Genomic DNA, 16,551 nt, shown 5'->3' on the forward strand with positions numbered 1-16,551 from the left:
AAAATATTCCCAACATGTGAGACTGTAAATGCATACTGGTCAGGGACTCAATTTAATGGTGAAGGAGAAGTATAAGTGGGCTGGAAGTAGGGTGGGCTGGAAAGTGAAGGTAAGAAGCAGATTCTCACAACAAGGTATTCCCAAAAGTTATGGTGCTATTTGTCAAGGCTAGAGAGAGGAAAACTGTAGCAATCAAAATGAGAGCTTAGATGATTTTTTGGTTGTCTGGTTAAATCCAGAAGGCCATTAGAAACTCCATACAAATAAATCCTCAAGATCAGATATGAACTTGAGGGAGAATCTCCAGTAGGCACTGCAACTTAACTCCAGAAGCAGTAGTCTTCACAGCAATCAAAGGGTAGTACCCTATTTCCCTTAACTTTATTGAACCTGACTGGCAGACAAAATGAAGCATGTGGTTCTTTTTAAAGTCCAAGTATAAAATATCTTGCCAAGGTACACTCAGGTGATGTAAATCAGCAAAAATGAATTCTGATGCCTGGGAGCAGAAGTTTAAAACCCTTCCAGCCTAGACAGGACCACTGAGGTAGGAGAAACTTTAAGATGAGAGGTGGACTTTCACAGCAGGACAAGTGTGCTACGCTGCTCAGTTAGAAGAGGGCCAGCATTTTCTTTGGTTGTTATTAACTCAGTATTATTGGTTTGTTATTTTGGCTTAGTAGGAAATAAGATATTTTACAATCTGACACTTGAACTACAGTGGTATCCTTGGAACTTCTCCATATATAACTGGCCTAGAGCTAGATATGCATATGCTAACAGATGGCAGAGGGACTGCAGTTCAGTTCAGACTCAAGGTGCAGGATGTGTAACTTCTCAGCATGGAGATGGCTGGTGAGTTTATGCATTAGGCTTCATAAAGGAGAAAATACTCTTATGCCCCTGCCAGACTCTTCAAATAGAAATAAATGAGGTAAGAAAAATGTCCATATACTTGAAAGAGGAAAAGATCAAAGCTAACACCCTATCTATTGCAGAATGAAAGCAGAGATGGAGAGAACAGAAGGTTGGAGAGTTGAGTTAAACGTGGTGAAAAGGCAACTGGAACTCTGGATGTGGTTGTCATTTGTTTTGGTCAGTGGGAAATCTGCTTGCACTGCAGGACATCCATAAAACAAATAAGAGAAGTACATGTTAACCATGGGTCAGGTTTGAATTTTTTCATTGAAAAATGGAGTCAGTTATTGATAGAGAAAAGTGATGGATGAAGAGATTCTTCAGGTATATTAGTAGAAGATAAGGAAGAAGACAAGGAGAGGGAAGCTGGTGGAGCAGTGGAAAAATAAAATTAGTAGACTGAAAGTCATTAGGTTGAATAGAGATAATGACTGATTTCACTCCACATCAAATAGTATTCAGAGAGGAATTAGGACCTCAGTTACCACACTAAGATGCAATGTCTTCAGTGCCTAGCCCTGACTGAACCTAAGCTAAAACACTGGAGAGAGGCACCTGTTGTATTACAGAAAGCAGCTCATTCCAGGCACATTTACTGTTCTGACTCCACACAGAGCTGACCTGTGTCATCTGGCTCCTTGATGGTGAGCAAATCAAGGTGAGGTCCTGTACTTGAAAGCTTGTAGTCCAAGAAAAAAATGTAAAAACTTTTTGTTCAGTAATTTTGTACTGCATTAAAGCCAGGTTCTAGTGTTCTTGTAAGTTTCAAGAACAAACCCTTGTATTTTGTCCATTTGACTTCCATCTCTTTTAGCTGTTATTTCAAGTGAAGAACCTAGAAGCAATTGTAACTTTCAGGTAATGGCTAATGAAAACAATATAGGATTAAGAACATACTTTTATTTAATTTACAGGTTATTCACCACTCACTCCTTGTCGTATTACAAGTGTGTATTTGGGGGAAACAGGCCAGTTTCTCAGCTGCAGAAAACTGTGACACCAGGATACTTGAATCAGGAATACCTTTCTACTGGGATTCAGCAGTGCAGACTGTTCAATTTACACTAGGGTTGGATTTGAAGTTAATGATGTAGAAAAATGTATGTGTGTTTAACTCATCTCTGGAACATTCATATATGAGTAAGTCAGGTGCTATCATACTTTGATAAATGGCATTTACATACCCAAATTAAGCATTTGAAGGACAATGAGTCCCTATATTTCTGGATCTCCAAGGTTGATTTGCCTCAAAGGCTGTGTAGTCCATCAGACTAAACTCTAAATATAGTTTTACAATGCATTATCGCTAACTTAAGAAGGAACTGTCTGCAATATGCCAATATGAAAAACTACAAGAGGACTTTTTTGTACACGTATGTGGACTACTGAGAACAAGTTCAGTGGAGAAGAAGATCTGATAGTTGCTGTTTAGTTGGGAACAATATGCAGATGTGGATGGATGCCCTCCCTTTTCCCCCAGTAACTCTCACGTCATTGCTGAGGCTGCAGGGCACAGACTCGAACACAGATCCTATGAGGAGAGGCTGAGGGAGCTGGGGGTGTTCAGCCTGGAGAAGAGGAGGCTCAGGGGAGACCTCATCACTCTCTACAACTCCCTGAAAGGAGGGTGTAGCCAGGGGGTGGTTGGTCTCTTTTCCCAGGCAACTCTCAGCAAGACAAGAGGGCACGGTCTTAAGTTGTGCCAGGGGAGGTTTAGGTTGGACATTAGAAAGAATTTCTTTACTGAGAGGGTGATCAAGCATTGGAATGGTCTGCCCAGTGAAGTGGTGGACTCTCTGTCCCTGGAGATATTTAAAAAGAGACTGGATGTGGCACTCAGTGCCATGGTCTGGTAACTGCAGCGATAGTGGATCAAGGGTTGGACTTGATGATCTCTGAGGTCCCTTCCAACCCAGCCAATTCTATGATTCTATGATTTTATGATTTTAATGGGAGGGAAGAGGTGACCTGCACACCAGAACAACTACACTTCTGCCACACAGCACATGCTTTCTGGAGAAGGATAGGGTATGGGGTATAATCAGGCTCTGCCATCCCTACTCTGAGTCACTTCTGAAGTCAGTAGCTTTCACCAGATCCTCTCTCAGTCATAAAGGACTCAGAAATAAAGCCAAACCCAGTGAGACACGGTTGTACAGGGATAAGAGCAGGGTTAGTTTTCCTCAAGCAGGCATGCACATAAATGTCCTTGTGGTACAGACATGTTTTCTAGAAATGAACCATCACAGGTTTTACTTGGGTCAGTTAAGTTTTGCCAGTAGAAATAGAAAACAAGACTCAGGTGGGCATTGCATGCAGGCATGGAAATCGTAGAGGCTGACATTATATTTCCCACTATCATGAATAATATTTTTGTAACAACAGGGACAGGAAGAAATCTCTTCAGTATAAAGACATTATGATTGCTCTGCTTTTAAAAGATTATCTGAGAAAAAAGCCTCAAAATTCTGTCACTGGAATAAGTTATTTATAATAATTTCCTACTCCAGAATTAGCAAGCATTATACCAAGGAAACCAGAAAATTTAAAGTACTCAATAAAAAGAACAAAACCACATTTCTTGAATAGTCCTATTGTTCTTTAAAATGGGAGGAAAAAAATAACTATCATAGCTATTCATTGCTCTCTCTAAAAGTAAAATATTTTTTTCATTATATAGAAAATCACTGCAAGGATTTAAGTTAAAATATTTTAATTGACAAAACCATTTTCCTACCCCTTGAAATAAAAAAGCTTAAGAATCATATAGGAGCTTAATTTGTTATATGAAGAGACTTAACCTTTTTATCTCTAGAGAATTCTGAGTTCTCAAGCTCTTGATGCTCTATTTCATGTACTCCCAAGAGCTGGCCTGTATGAGCAGGCATGTTAACTTTTTATTATATGTTATACTTTTTATTATTTTTATTATACATTATTTGGTGACTGAAGCTGCACACGATGACTCTATCTTACAGAAGAGCTCTCATAAGTTTCAGAGATCAGTTTGTCATATATATATGACACTATATAGTTAGGGTTTTCCTTACTACTTTAAGGCTGGATTGTAGGAGTTTTTTGTATGGATCAACAAAGGCAGGGAGGAACAGGGACAGTCCTCTTTGTGTGGCCCCTCCAATTGCACTTACTTAGTTTAAGGAAGGAAGTGAGGTCCTTGACCCTGCCTTGCTCCACACTGAGGAGGGTACACCATCCTTAAGGCAAACATTAATTGGAAGCCTGTTTTAGTTAGAAAGACACAAAAATTGGGCGTATGTGAAGGAAGGAGAAGGAAAAGGAAAGGGGAAAGCCATTGGGGGTAGGCAGGTTAGCTGGAAGCACTGACTATAATGCCTGTGCTGCTCAGGGTTGTGGTGTGGGTAGGCTTTGAACATGACCAGGACTTTGAACATGTGCCAGGACAACACAGCAACAACACGTAGGCAACTTTTTGGAGGGCTGACAGGGTAAAACACTTGGTTGCAGAATCGTACTGGATAAATTTGAAGAGGGAAGAAGGAGCAAGAGAACAAGCTTATGTTCATCACAGTTCAGGGCACACAAGCTGCCAGGCTCTGTTGAATTTTTTAGATAATATATCTTTGAAATGGGTGTCTGAGAGACCTTCCTCACTGCCTTTTCTCTGCCTGCTGACCAGCACTCCAGCTCCTGTAATGGTTGCTCCCCAGCTGCCCCTTTGCACTGGCTGCAGCTGCTGTTGCACAATCCATGTTATGTGCCCTTCTTTAGCCATTAAAATCCTCCCAAGGTCTGTATTTTCTTCTTCTTCTCCCTGGTTCTAGTTTTGCTGCTGGTAGCCCTCAGTTCACTCTGGAAAGGACTTTCAGATGCAAGTGTACTTCAAGAAGTATGATCTCACAGCCTGAATATTATCTGAAGGGGCTGGTTTATTGTCCTTACCTAATATTGTCCCCAAGCACACTTGCAGATCTGTTACGTATTTATGTTATGAGAGTTTCCCCCTAAGCCCCAAAGGGACTGAATTTTGAGATATTCTGCAGGTGAGAAGTTCACATACTGTAGAGGCACAATGAGGTGTGAACAGTTCAATTGCCAGCAGGGAAGAAAAATTATTATAACCTGCATGGTTTATAAAGCTTTATATTTGGAAAACATAAACTCTAACTCCAGTCTTCCAGGTAATTAATTGGTGGCACAGAGTCAGTGGAAGAAGTGATTGACTGCTGGTACTTGTGCTGTGAGTATTCTACTTCTTACACATGTCTACATTATAACCAAAAGCCTCTGATCATAAAAGATTCTGCAGCATCTTCAGAAACATCAGCAAGCCTCAATAAAATAGCTGAACCTTGACTCAGCCCCTTAGGAGTTTTTATAAAACCATTTTTGTGAAGTAAAGTAGAAGGATGGGTGGGAAAAAGAAAAACAGATTTTGTCACTCCTGAAGTATGCTCAGATTCAACCTCCACTAACCCCGTTGTGTGAAACATACTGAAAATTATTAAGAGAAAGCTTGCAAGTGTAAATATACTTATTCTCAATGAAATCAACACCATCAAACTGATTTGTAACTATTCCCTTAATACTGCTATAAACTTTACTGCAGTGAAAACACTGGCTATACAGATTGCTTTCCTCTTCCTCAGGATGTGTTTCACCTTTGTGGCATTGCCACTATAAATCTCATGGTCCAACAACCCCTTGTCTGCAAGTGATTTCAAGCACTATCATAAAAACGAAACAGACAGACTTAATTTGAGTTCCAGACTTAAGGAAACTCAACTAAAATATTAGCATAATTTCAGTGAAGACGGAGGAAATTGTTAAAATATGTGTATTGGAGTGTCTGCAATTCAATACACCTCTTAGCTGGCTCTTGGGTGCCACCCAGTGATTGATTTAGCAGCAGGTTTGTAATGGGGGCTGTGGTGCACCACAGGCCATGTTAATGAGCAGCACTGATCACAGGAGATCAGAAACAAGAATGGTAGGAAGTATAAGGAGATTCATGACATGTTAAATCTGAACCTGTGAATAATAAGCTCCAAGTCTGATGGATTTAGTGCTTGGAGAATTTCTGTCTTGAACAATGCTCCTATTTGTTTCACACATGGACTGACTGATTGGGCAAACGTTGTGTATGCTTCTTCCTGAAAGAAATTATGGCAGCTTGTAGTTCTTTGATTTGTGTTTGGGTTTTGTTTGGGTTTTTTTTTTCTTCTGAAAAGATGTAGTTATTGTTTTAAGATCATAATGGTGTTTTCTTTCCATCAAAGTAACAGAGCTATTTTAATGTTGAAAGAGGATTTTTTTCTGATGATGGTACTTTAAATAATGTAAAACCATTGAAAAATACTAGCTAAATACCAACAGGGGCATAATAGCAATATGGTAAAATAGCTGGTCCTGAAGCTGTAAAGTCCTTTTTGGTGACAGATTGCCTTTGTCTCAGGCAACAGTGATGGTGTTTCACAGATCTTCACAGACAGTACTTCAAAGCAATTTACCAATATTGATGTAAAAAAAGATCTTTTTTACAGTTAGCTATTTAATCTCACAGAAAAGTGGCAGTGATTTCTAAAAGTTGAGTCGGAAAGACCATTTCAAAGTTGAGGAACTGAAACAACCTCTCAAAGCCCAGCTGATTCATCAGTACTGAAGTGCTAATTGAGGGGTAAGGTGTCTTTCACAAAGCAAGGCCTCAACTTAGGAAGATGTTTTTGGTGTAGAAGCAGCTAGGTGAAAGAAATAGAAATAAATTATCAAAATTGTCTTAAAATGTATTCCTCTTTAGAGTGTGACAAAAGATTATGAAGAGGCAGTGCAAAAGAGCTTTACTCTGTGTGTCAGCACAATGCCTGTACTACACACCAGCATCTCTCCAACTCTGTTGCCCCAAACTGTTTGCAAAAGCTTAAAACTGTACATGCTGCTTCTAGTGGAAGCAAGTACCTTTGAAAGGAAGATACTGTTTCCAACCCCTTGCTCTTACATTCATGTTAGCTGGGGTAGGTAGAAACCATTGAATTAATTAGTTCATTAAGCATACATGGATGCCAGGAAATGAAAGATTATGGCCATAATTTCAGATGCCATACAACAGCATATTGTTTGAGGTTTCTTAGAGGGCTTAATAGAGTTTATTGGGTAAAGAGACAAATTTATCTAGAGATTTAGCACTAGATATCATGTTTTGTACAGTATTTTCATTACAGAAGTCAATTTGATAGAAGAAAATAGAACTGTGTTTTGGGTAGGCTGGTAAGTGACCAGTGGGTCCAATGTTAGCACCTTCCCCTTCCAAGCAAAGGAGGAGGTTTTGAATTGAATACCTTAGGGCTGCAAGGAGAGAACAGGATTCTGTCAGCCTAATCTCATTATACTTGTAGCCATTACAGTCAAAATGAGTTTCCTCTGCCTTAGTTTGGGCTGGAGTCAAAGCCAGTCCTCAGAGGAAAAGGGTCATTACAGTTAGGTAGAAAGTTACTAAACTGAATTTCCTATTATACTGGGGTATGTACCTTCGTGGGGTTTTTTAACCATAAGGAGAAGAGATGAAAAATCTAGGTATTGTTCAGTGATTAGAGTCACACATTTTGTTGTGATGAATGAAAGCAGAATAGATAATCAAAAGAAAGATAGAAAATGTTAATTGAGTGAGAAATGGACTGGGACCAAGATCTTGTTCAGAACAGTCCCATGCTTTGAGAAGATGCAGCATTAGGCCAGCACTTTGTGGCTCAGGCTCATCTTAAATGAAGTGAAATGAATAAATATATGTCATAGTAATCAATATTCTTTTGGCCATGATCCTGCAAACATATGTGAGTAATTTTGCACATGTGAGTTCAATTAGATTTCTTGTATGCACAGTGTTAACTCAGATATGCAAGTGTTTTCATTATTGGAATCCCAGTTTATGGATTTTCAGGAAGAGCCAAAATCTACAAGGAAAAGCTCAAATACCACAAATGATCATGCAAGGGAATATTTATGCAGAGGAATACAGCACTGTTGCTCTCACATGCATGAAGTTACTTGCATGCTGCTGCACACTACTCTGGAAATCAGGAAAGGAGGATGAGTCTCATATGTTGCAATATTTTACATGCTAAAAATATTTATTTTGATCAGGCATAGTTAAATATTAATCAACACAATTACTCCTGTAGAAGTCTTTTATTAGTCTGTAACAGATTTGACATACCATTCCTAAATTTGGGGCAATCCCCATGAATCCAAATGTCTTTTTAATTTTTCCCCTTTGCATCAGTCTGTAGAAATTTTGATATATTCCAGTCTTGAGATAGTAGTCAGAAATGTTGGTTAATGAATTTCTAATTTAGATAAATACTGCTGACTACTGCAGCACTTCTTTCCTTAATTCTTCACAAATACACAATCAATTGCAATTTTAATGCATTAAAATGCATTTTTATCTTGATGAAAATTGTATGGAATTAATCACAAGAAAGTAACTCATTAAAGTACCTATTTATTTAAGGCTTCATAATATCACTTATAAGCTTAAAATAGCTTCAAGGCAGAGTTAATGGTACATTGTTGCTTGTAATACTGCAAAGCAATGTTAGGCTGGCAGGGGCTGTCAGGCAGCCTGGGAATGGGTCAGTCCTGGTGTTGCACTGGGGCTTGTCACGAGGCTTGGCTTGTTCTTGAGGCTGGGAGGGACATAGGGCTCTTGTGCAAGAGGGGTCACGACAGCAGCATGGTGAGAAGTGGGCTACGGATGGGTTGGGGTGCCAGCCCAGGAGTCCTGGCTGCAGGGACAAAATGAACTTGCAGGGGTATTTGTGGAAAATAATGGTCTCTGTTGCCTCTTTCTGTCTTCTTTGCAGAAAGGTAGGCATGAGGGTGTTTTTCTGTTATGTCAGAGCCAGGAGCAGAGGCTGAAGGAACTTCTTGCTCTACAAGTATGTGAACAGTAACCTGCCATTCAAGAAAGAGTCAATATGTCCTAATTAATGAGGGAACTGAATTAAAAAACACCTAAAGACACAGGCTACAAAAAAGCCCAGTCAGAGGTCCAAACCATCAACATTTCATTTAATTCTTAGTCAAAGAACAAGGAGGCTATAGGGACCATGACTGTATATTCATTTGATGGCATTTTTGTGTGATAAAGAGAAGAGATACTTAAAAGGCCAGGACTGAGAACTGGAAGAAGCCCAGAAAGTGACTGATTGAGGAAAGGTTTGAAGGAGTTTTTCAGTTAGGTGCTGACTCATAAAGGTACAGAGTTTTCTGCAAAAAATAAGCCCCTTGGCTTTGCTCTTTGGTCCTGCCTGAAAGAGTACAAGATTTTATGTACTCTTTGGAAGTGAACAGAAATCACTGGATTCTGACTCTTCTTCCCAAGGAAAGAAATATTATATGAGAAGAAATCTGTGCTAGCCACTTGAGATGAAGGTGATGTGTCAGATTTAACAGGATGTAAAGTTCAACAGTATCTACCTGTGTGATCACCTCCAGCACAAGACAAGGTTGACAGCTCTGCTCCTACCTTACTCATTCACCCACTGGGAGATTTTCTGACTGTGCAGAATCAGGCTGAAGTTGTATGAAACTGAACTCAGCTTCCTCCTGTTCAGCAGAGACACAAATACTTCTTGGCCACAAAGTGCCTCACCTCAGCCATATGTAACTTAAATAGATGTGGTAAAGATACTGTAAATTCCTCAGCAGAATATGCTTTAGATCAAATTGTTATTAAATCATTGTTTATCCTTGAGAAACACTTTGTTAGCAAGAAACTTTCCCCCTATCTCGCCAACAGCTGCTAAATGAAAATGCTGAAGTCTTTTTTTTCCTTCCCTAGTCTTTCAAACTAATATTGATTTTTCGTCAGCTAAAAATACTTCAGTGGGAAAATGTTATTCAGAGGTGCCAGCTGAATAAAGAGGAAAAAGGATAACATATCATAAAACACAGAGTAGAAGTGAAAACTAAATTTTGATATTATTCTGCTACCCTCAGTGGTTCCTGTTAAATTTTATGTGCAAGGAAGTATGTATCATAAAATGTTTCTATGATTCCTTTTAATTCTAAAGCAGAGCAAAATTTTGTTGAAAAGACTGTTTTAAAAACTGTGAATAAACACAGCAGATTTATTTTAGTTTTGTCTATCAAGATTCATACGTTTCATGGTAACTTTGCAGTGAGGCATACTGAAAAAGCACCAAATTCAATGGAGTCCAGGGTTAGCCTAATGAATATTTAAATCAATATTCATTTTGGTAGAACACTGCACTGAGTCCACTTCTACCACATGGGATCATTATCCTTATGTCTGTGCTGTCCATTCAAACCTTCCAGAATTTATCTCCCTCCACTTAGTAATGAAGCTTCCTCACTCCAGTTGCTGCATCCTGACCTGCTTTGGTCAGTACCTTTCTTGGAGGCAGGACAGCAAACCTTGCTCAAACCAGGGCTTTTCCTCTACTCAGAACATAACAAAAATAACAAAGCTGACTCTGTTCTGGTCATTCCAGAAGAAAGAAAAGTGGTTCCCAGCAGTGTGCTCCCTGTCTTGACTGACTTCTCTTATGACTGCTTTGCTTTTTCAGCTTTCTCCCAGGAAGAGAAGTACAGGCACAGTGGGGGGGTTTGGTACAGTTTTAATTATTTAAATATGAACAAGACTGTGTCTGACTGTTATTAATGCTAGGAAGATTGAAGCAACTTGCAATGCAGGTAAGGACATGACTATAGGACCTTATGTTGGAAGGAATTTTTCTTTCTCTGAAGGTGAGTTTTACACCTATGTTGCAAGTTACATAGTTCTTAAGTATAGTTGCACTTGAAATCATGGTGTTGGATAAAGGAGTCTTTGAGATACGGGGAAAAAACCCACTCAAAACCTTAAAAGTATCTGCTGAACACTCGACGTAATAAGTATTTACCCCATATAGCCCCATTTGTGGGGGTTGGTCTCTTTTCCCAGGCAACCCTCAGCAAGACAAGAGGGCACGGTCTCAAGTTGTGCCAGGGGAGGTTTAGGTTGGACATTAGAAAGAATTTCTTTACTGAGAGGGTGATCAGACATTGGAATGGGCTGCCCAGGGAAGTGGTGGATTCTCCATCCCTGGAGATCTTTAAAAAGAGACTGGATGTGGCACTCAGTGCCATGGTCTGGGAACTGCAGCGGTAGTGGATCAAGGGTTGGACTTGAAGATCTCTGAGGTCCCTTCCAACCCAGCCAATTCTATGATTCTATGATTCTAAGTATCTGTGTTTTTCTGGATAGTCTGTGGGAGCTCAATGTCTGTACTGGAGACAGCCAAAATATGCTATTATGCTGATATACTAATATACTATGTTTACTAGTGGTGGTGGCATCTGGGTCCTGTAGCTCTCTGGAAAATGTCCAGAGGCCAATGCTTAGGAATGGCACAGGTATAGAGTGCTATTTCACACAATGTTGTTCCCTTTCCTGTGGCTTCTGGAAACTTACTGCTTGGGGACTTCCTGATTTGCTTCAGAACTGTTGGTAGACTTCTGTTAGGTGCATTTGCTCCATCTCCTTCTTGAACAATTTATACTTTTGATATGTCCTGAGATAATTGAAAACACCAAATTACTTTTGAGGTTTCTTCTTTTAAACTCCTCATTAGTCGTTTTTCTTGATGTGCATTAGAAAGACACTCTAGAGAGTTGAAAAAAAGTCTTATGTGCTTGAGGCAGACAGTGCTGGTTGCAAGCTAAACTCTGGAATTCTGCATTTAGTTTTAATTAGTGCATTATTCTCACAGCCCCATCATTCTCTTATAAAAGGGGCTATAAGCAAAAGCAAATAAAGTTCATGTTGCTTAATCCTCAATTGAAAAAGTACCACTGAAAGCTACTTTAAATAAACTCTCTAATCCTTTGTGATCACAGATGAATTAAATGATCCATCCTTGAAATCACAACATCATAATCCATGATTGAAACCTCTTGTAGCAATAAATTCATTTGGGACTATCTGGAATGCAGAGCATCTGCCTCATGACAAAGAGATATCAGAGAGAAATAAATTAAGGCCTCTCTCCAGGTTTCTCTCTGGAAAGGCAGGTAGGGAATAAGACAATCCCTTCCTACCTTTCAAGGCTCTCCCACCCTCAAAGGCAAGAAACACCTTTGCCACAGTTCAGGCTTGTGGGACCTGAAGTTTTCAATTCTGCTTGGGTTTTCTATGTGATTTTTTTTCCAGAAATAAAATGTTCTTGCTGAGCTAGATTTTCCTTTGTGCTATTTTGCTAGTAGGCATCACTGTGTCAAGGCTTTCTCTGTCCTCATCAACTTTGAACAGGATGTATCCTTCTTTCATAAACCTCTATTTCTTCTTGTCCAATACTTGAATACTTGTCCAGTACAATGAATTTTTTGCCCATATCCCTTACAATAAGGAATATGAGTGTATAAGTAATCTCTTTCTTCAGTTATTACTTTAGGAAATCTTCTAATGTATAGGAGCTTGAATAAATACTTTCATTTAGCAGCATCCTCTGTAATATGCCACTTCATGCTAATGTGGCAATATGCTAAGCTGTTCCCTGGTGACTGTGGCAAGGCCATCCACTTATTCCTCACAGGCTGAGTGACTGTAAGGTGACAGAGAAAGGCAAGTAAAAAGCTTCATTTCTCTTTGCCCACCTTCAAATCCATCCAGTTGTCTGTACTCTATGTTTTTTATTGCTCTGCTGTGTTCACACCAAGACTGCTGTTACTGCTAACACCATCCCCTGCCCAAGCATTTCTGACTAATGCTTTCAGTAAGGATTGTCTGCTTCCACAGTTATATACATTTTGTTTTTTTCTGAATTTGAAGATGTGAGATAATTCAGTTCAGAAAAGTCAAATAAGTTGTAAGATAGTGTGACTCCTCATTATACCGTTAATGCATTGGTACCTGTACTGGCAGGAGTAAGTCAAGTTATGGAAAAATCATTACTGTTGTCAATGAATTTTCCTGCTAAAATCAACACCAGACTTTTTTTCTGTTTGTGTTAATATCCTGTACCCAGATAAAATAGCCTTTTTTACTTCTCTCCTACTCGAACCAAAGCTACTTCACCCTGCAGCAGGGCATAGCATACCAAATCAATTCCACCACATATACCAAAGTATTGTATGTAAGCATATCAAATAAAGCATCCTATGTTTAAAGCTGAAAAGGTGAGATAGGTATGAAAAAAATGTGAGGTTAATGCTCATAATGTTTCTGTTCACTGAAACATTATTGCTATGGATGAGAAGAGTTCAATGTTTGTTTAATCAATTATTTAAAAAACCTGCCCCTTTGAATGTTTTGCCTGTGAATCCTGCCTGTTGTGATTCTTGGGTTTATTTATTAGGTTTGTTTTTCACCAAATTCTACATTTTCATTTTCTAAGACAGTATCACACAGCTGGTAGATTCCCTTAAAAAGTAAAGGTCAGCCAAATAGGCTTTAAGCATAACTTCATTTGCATAGGCTTGGGGTCTAAATGTTTGCTCTTAACTGTTGTTTAGGAGTGCATTCCTTAGCATGACCAACCATACAGAAAGTATGGAATATTTCAGTTCACAGTTATGTTTTTCAGAGGAACAAAACACTGCCAAGACATACATGTCTTTCTGTGACCAATCCACTGTACACACTTGAAGAGAATACAGAATCAACATGAATCTGCATATTGTACAATAGGTACAAAAAGCTACAAAACCCGATGCACATGACTTTTAGGTTTATTGAAATCGCATGAAAATGGCTGAAAACACACAACTGTTTATCTGCTGAGTGAAATTGAAAACTTGCACCTTTGAATGTTTTGGCTGTGAAGGCTGACAGTGATAAATCACTTTCCAACAGCTGTGGACAGCTGTTTAAGTCTGGGCTCTAGAGAGCTTAATTGGGGAAGTGTGTTATAAAATTAAAGTGCCAATGGCTCATTAAGTTATGTGGCGATTTTGTGCAGCAGGCCAATAACACTGCATTCCAGGCTTTGGGAAAGGACATGCCTAACTCTCTGTTAATTAAGGGCTTGTCAAAGAATGCAGGTTTGCCAAGCTGCAGTGTTTTCATAGGAGACCATCTGTGAAAGAAGAGTCAGAGGGAGAAGCTATTTACAAGTGAGGGTTTATTGTAGCTAAAGCAGATTCCTAACTCTTCTTATACTGATGCTCTGGGCACATTTCCCTTTGCAGAGAGTGGACTATTAAACCTGCTCTGATAAATAATAGTTTCTCTGGAGAGATTAAATTCCTCTTGAAGAACATTTATTAAAAAAACCCCAAACAAACCAAAATTGAATGTTAATGCACCCCCACCAGCAAAGGGGAAAAGACAGGTTTTCCAGGGTAGCCAGAATATTAAAAATTAGAGATATGAGGGAAGTAAAGTGGGATGGAGGAGGAGAAGTGTATTGCAGCCACAGGGATTATTTGGAGGGATGTGTTGCCATCTCTTAAGTGTTTTTTTTACACTGATTTGTTTATATAACAGGAATTGTAATTTTTTCTCTACTTTAATCTCTAGCAGGTTACAGAGCAAGGGTGAATCACTCTTAATAGTGGTGCTATGAACCATAGGATTAGAATAGGGGGAATGTTGCCTTTGATTGCCTGAGCTTGCATATTCATTGCAAATGTGCTGGCTACAGCCTGTGATGAGCACAACCATCTCCACCTCAGGGGTTAGGGAGCCACCAAACTTGGGTCAGATCTTCCCTGTGGCAGCAGAGGGCTCCTCATTGCAATTTGACTTAAAGACAGACTGTGACATGTCCTCTGCCAGAATTGCCCTACATGAGCTTCTTAAATAACTACAAGTACAAAACTGCTGAAGGAAGTACAGAAACTTGAACAATATCATCAGAGGGATGATCACACCAAATTATTAGCATCTTCTGAGTGGTGATTTAATGTGGTAATTTGAGACTCAGTCTCACCACTTCTTTTATTTCTCTGCCCAAGTATTCTCAGTCACATTTTAATTAAAGATTTATGTCAAACTGTAGAACTTAAAACTCATTCATGCCACTGTCTTGTTCTTAAGGTGCTTTTTCCCTATTCCTCATCCTGCTGAAGTCTTTCATTTAGCAGAGTGCTTCATTAAGGTGGGAAGTTCAGTAACTCTTCCTCTGCTTTCCCCAGTCCAAACATCTTTTGCTAATAATACCAGCTGTCAAAGATGTCTTGTCTAGAGTTACTAGAGAGTCTATATTAAAAAGCATCACACTTACCTAATCATAAATCTAAAATAATCCTCTGATTTCAGTGCAGTTATTCAGGATTTATATCAACAGAAGTGTTTGTCCTGAGCATGCTGAGTATGCAGCAACAAACAGGATACCTGAAGGTGTTTATATGAGGGTGTTTTAAGGAAGGTTTGGAGCATGGCTGTCAGTCTGTAAAATTGTAACACGTTGGAAAAAGGATGGATTATTTCTGCATGTGCCAAGAGAACATTCTCTGCAAATGGCTGCCTTGCTGGTAGGCTGTATATCAATTTTATCATGAAGTGCAAGACAGACTCTACTAATGACTTTGAAGCATCATGCTCCTGGTTCAGCCAGGCTCTTCAGCCATTGCCTCTGCTGAAGAAAAGAAACTCTGAAGTACCAGGAGATTGTTCTTAATTTATTGTACTCTATCCTGTATAACTCACTCTGAGGAGCCTGTTTCTTCATGACACTACAGACCAGCTGATGTGTTTGTTCACATGTTGCTTTTCTGTGAGCTATTTATTGCTGCTTGTGAAGTGTTTGAGCAGACAGACTGCAAATATTTCCACAGGAGGTAAAATAGTCTTTTTTGTGGCATCTGGTTAAAACAGCTTTGTTGTACCCATACTTTAGAAAGTTATTACACAGAATGAACCTCAATACTTAAGTGTGTGTGTGTGTATGTGTTTATATATATATATATATGTGTGTGTGTGTGTGTGTGTGTGTAGTGACAATTACCCTTGTGGTTGAGCTTTCTCTCTTGGGAATTTATTGATGCATCTCATTACCAGCAGACAAAATGCTGCAGAATAATGCAATAGAAATACCTGTATCTCTGGCAGCCATCTGCTAGAGTGATTATTTCCTATGCACAAGTTAAAATGCTTGGTGCTGGAATATATGCCCATTGTGCCTCTCAGTCTTTCTGCCCAGTATTTTGAAGACAGAGGATGAAGCTATGCTCATATCTTCACTGCTATTTAAACTTTGGGTTGGTACCAAGGCCTGACTTCTCAATGCCCTTTTTTATTTGAGGTTGAAACTCTCTCAGAAGACACCCCTTGTCCCTCAAGGGACAATCTGAGCCCTGTCATTGCTCACAATAGCTGCCATCACCTCCCATGGAACCCAGATTTGAGGAGTTAAGATCTTCATATTAAAATTGTGTCAGATCAAGACTTTTGCATCCTTTATTTATTTATTAATTAACACTCTTCCAGCACAGACAAAGTACAGCCCAGCTCTGTTTCAATGCAAATAATATCAGCTCAAATCCCTTTCAGCAGTGAATTAATCTAACCTGTCCTACTCTGGGCTGACATAGATGAAGAGCTGTCACAGGAACATATAATTAATCTCAGGTGAAGGATTATCATGAACTGATGAGAGGCCATAGATTCTTAAAAGGCTACTGCTCCTTTCCCAGTGAGCATCTACAGGCTGA

Source organism: Heliangelus exortis, chromosome 2 (assembly GCF_036169615.1).
Source record: "Heliangelus exortis chromosome 2, bHelExo1.hap1, whole genome shotgun sequence".
Classification (NCBI taxonomy): Eukaryota; Metazoa; Chordata; class Aves; order Apodiformes; family Trochilidae; genus Heliangelus; species Heliangelus exortis.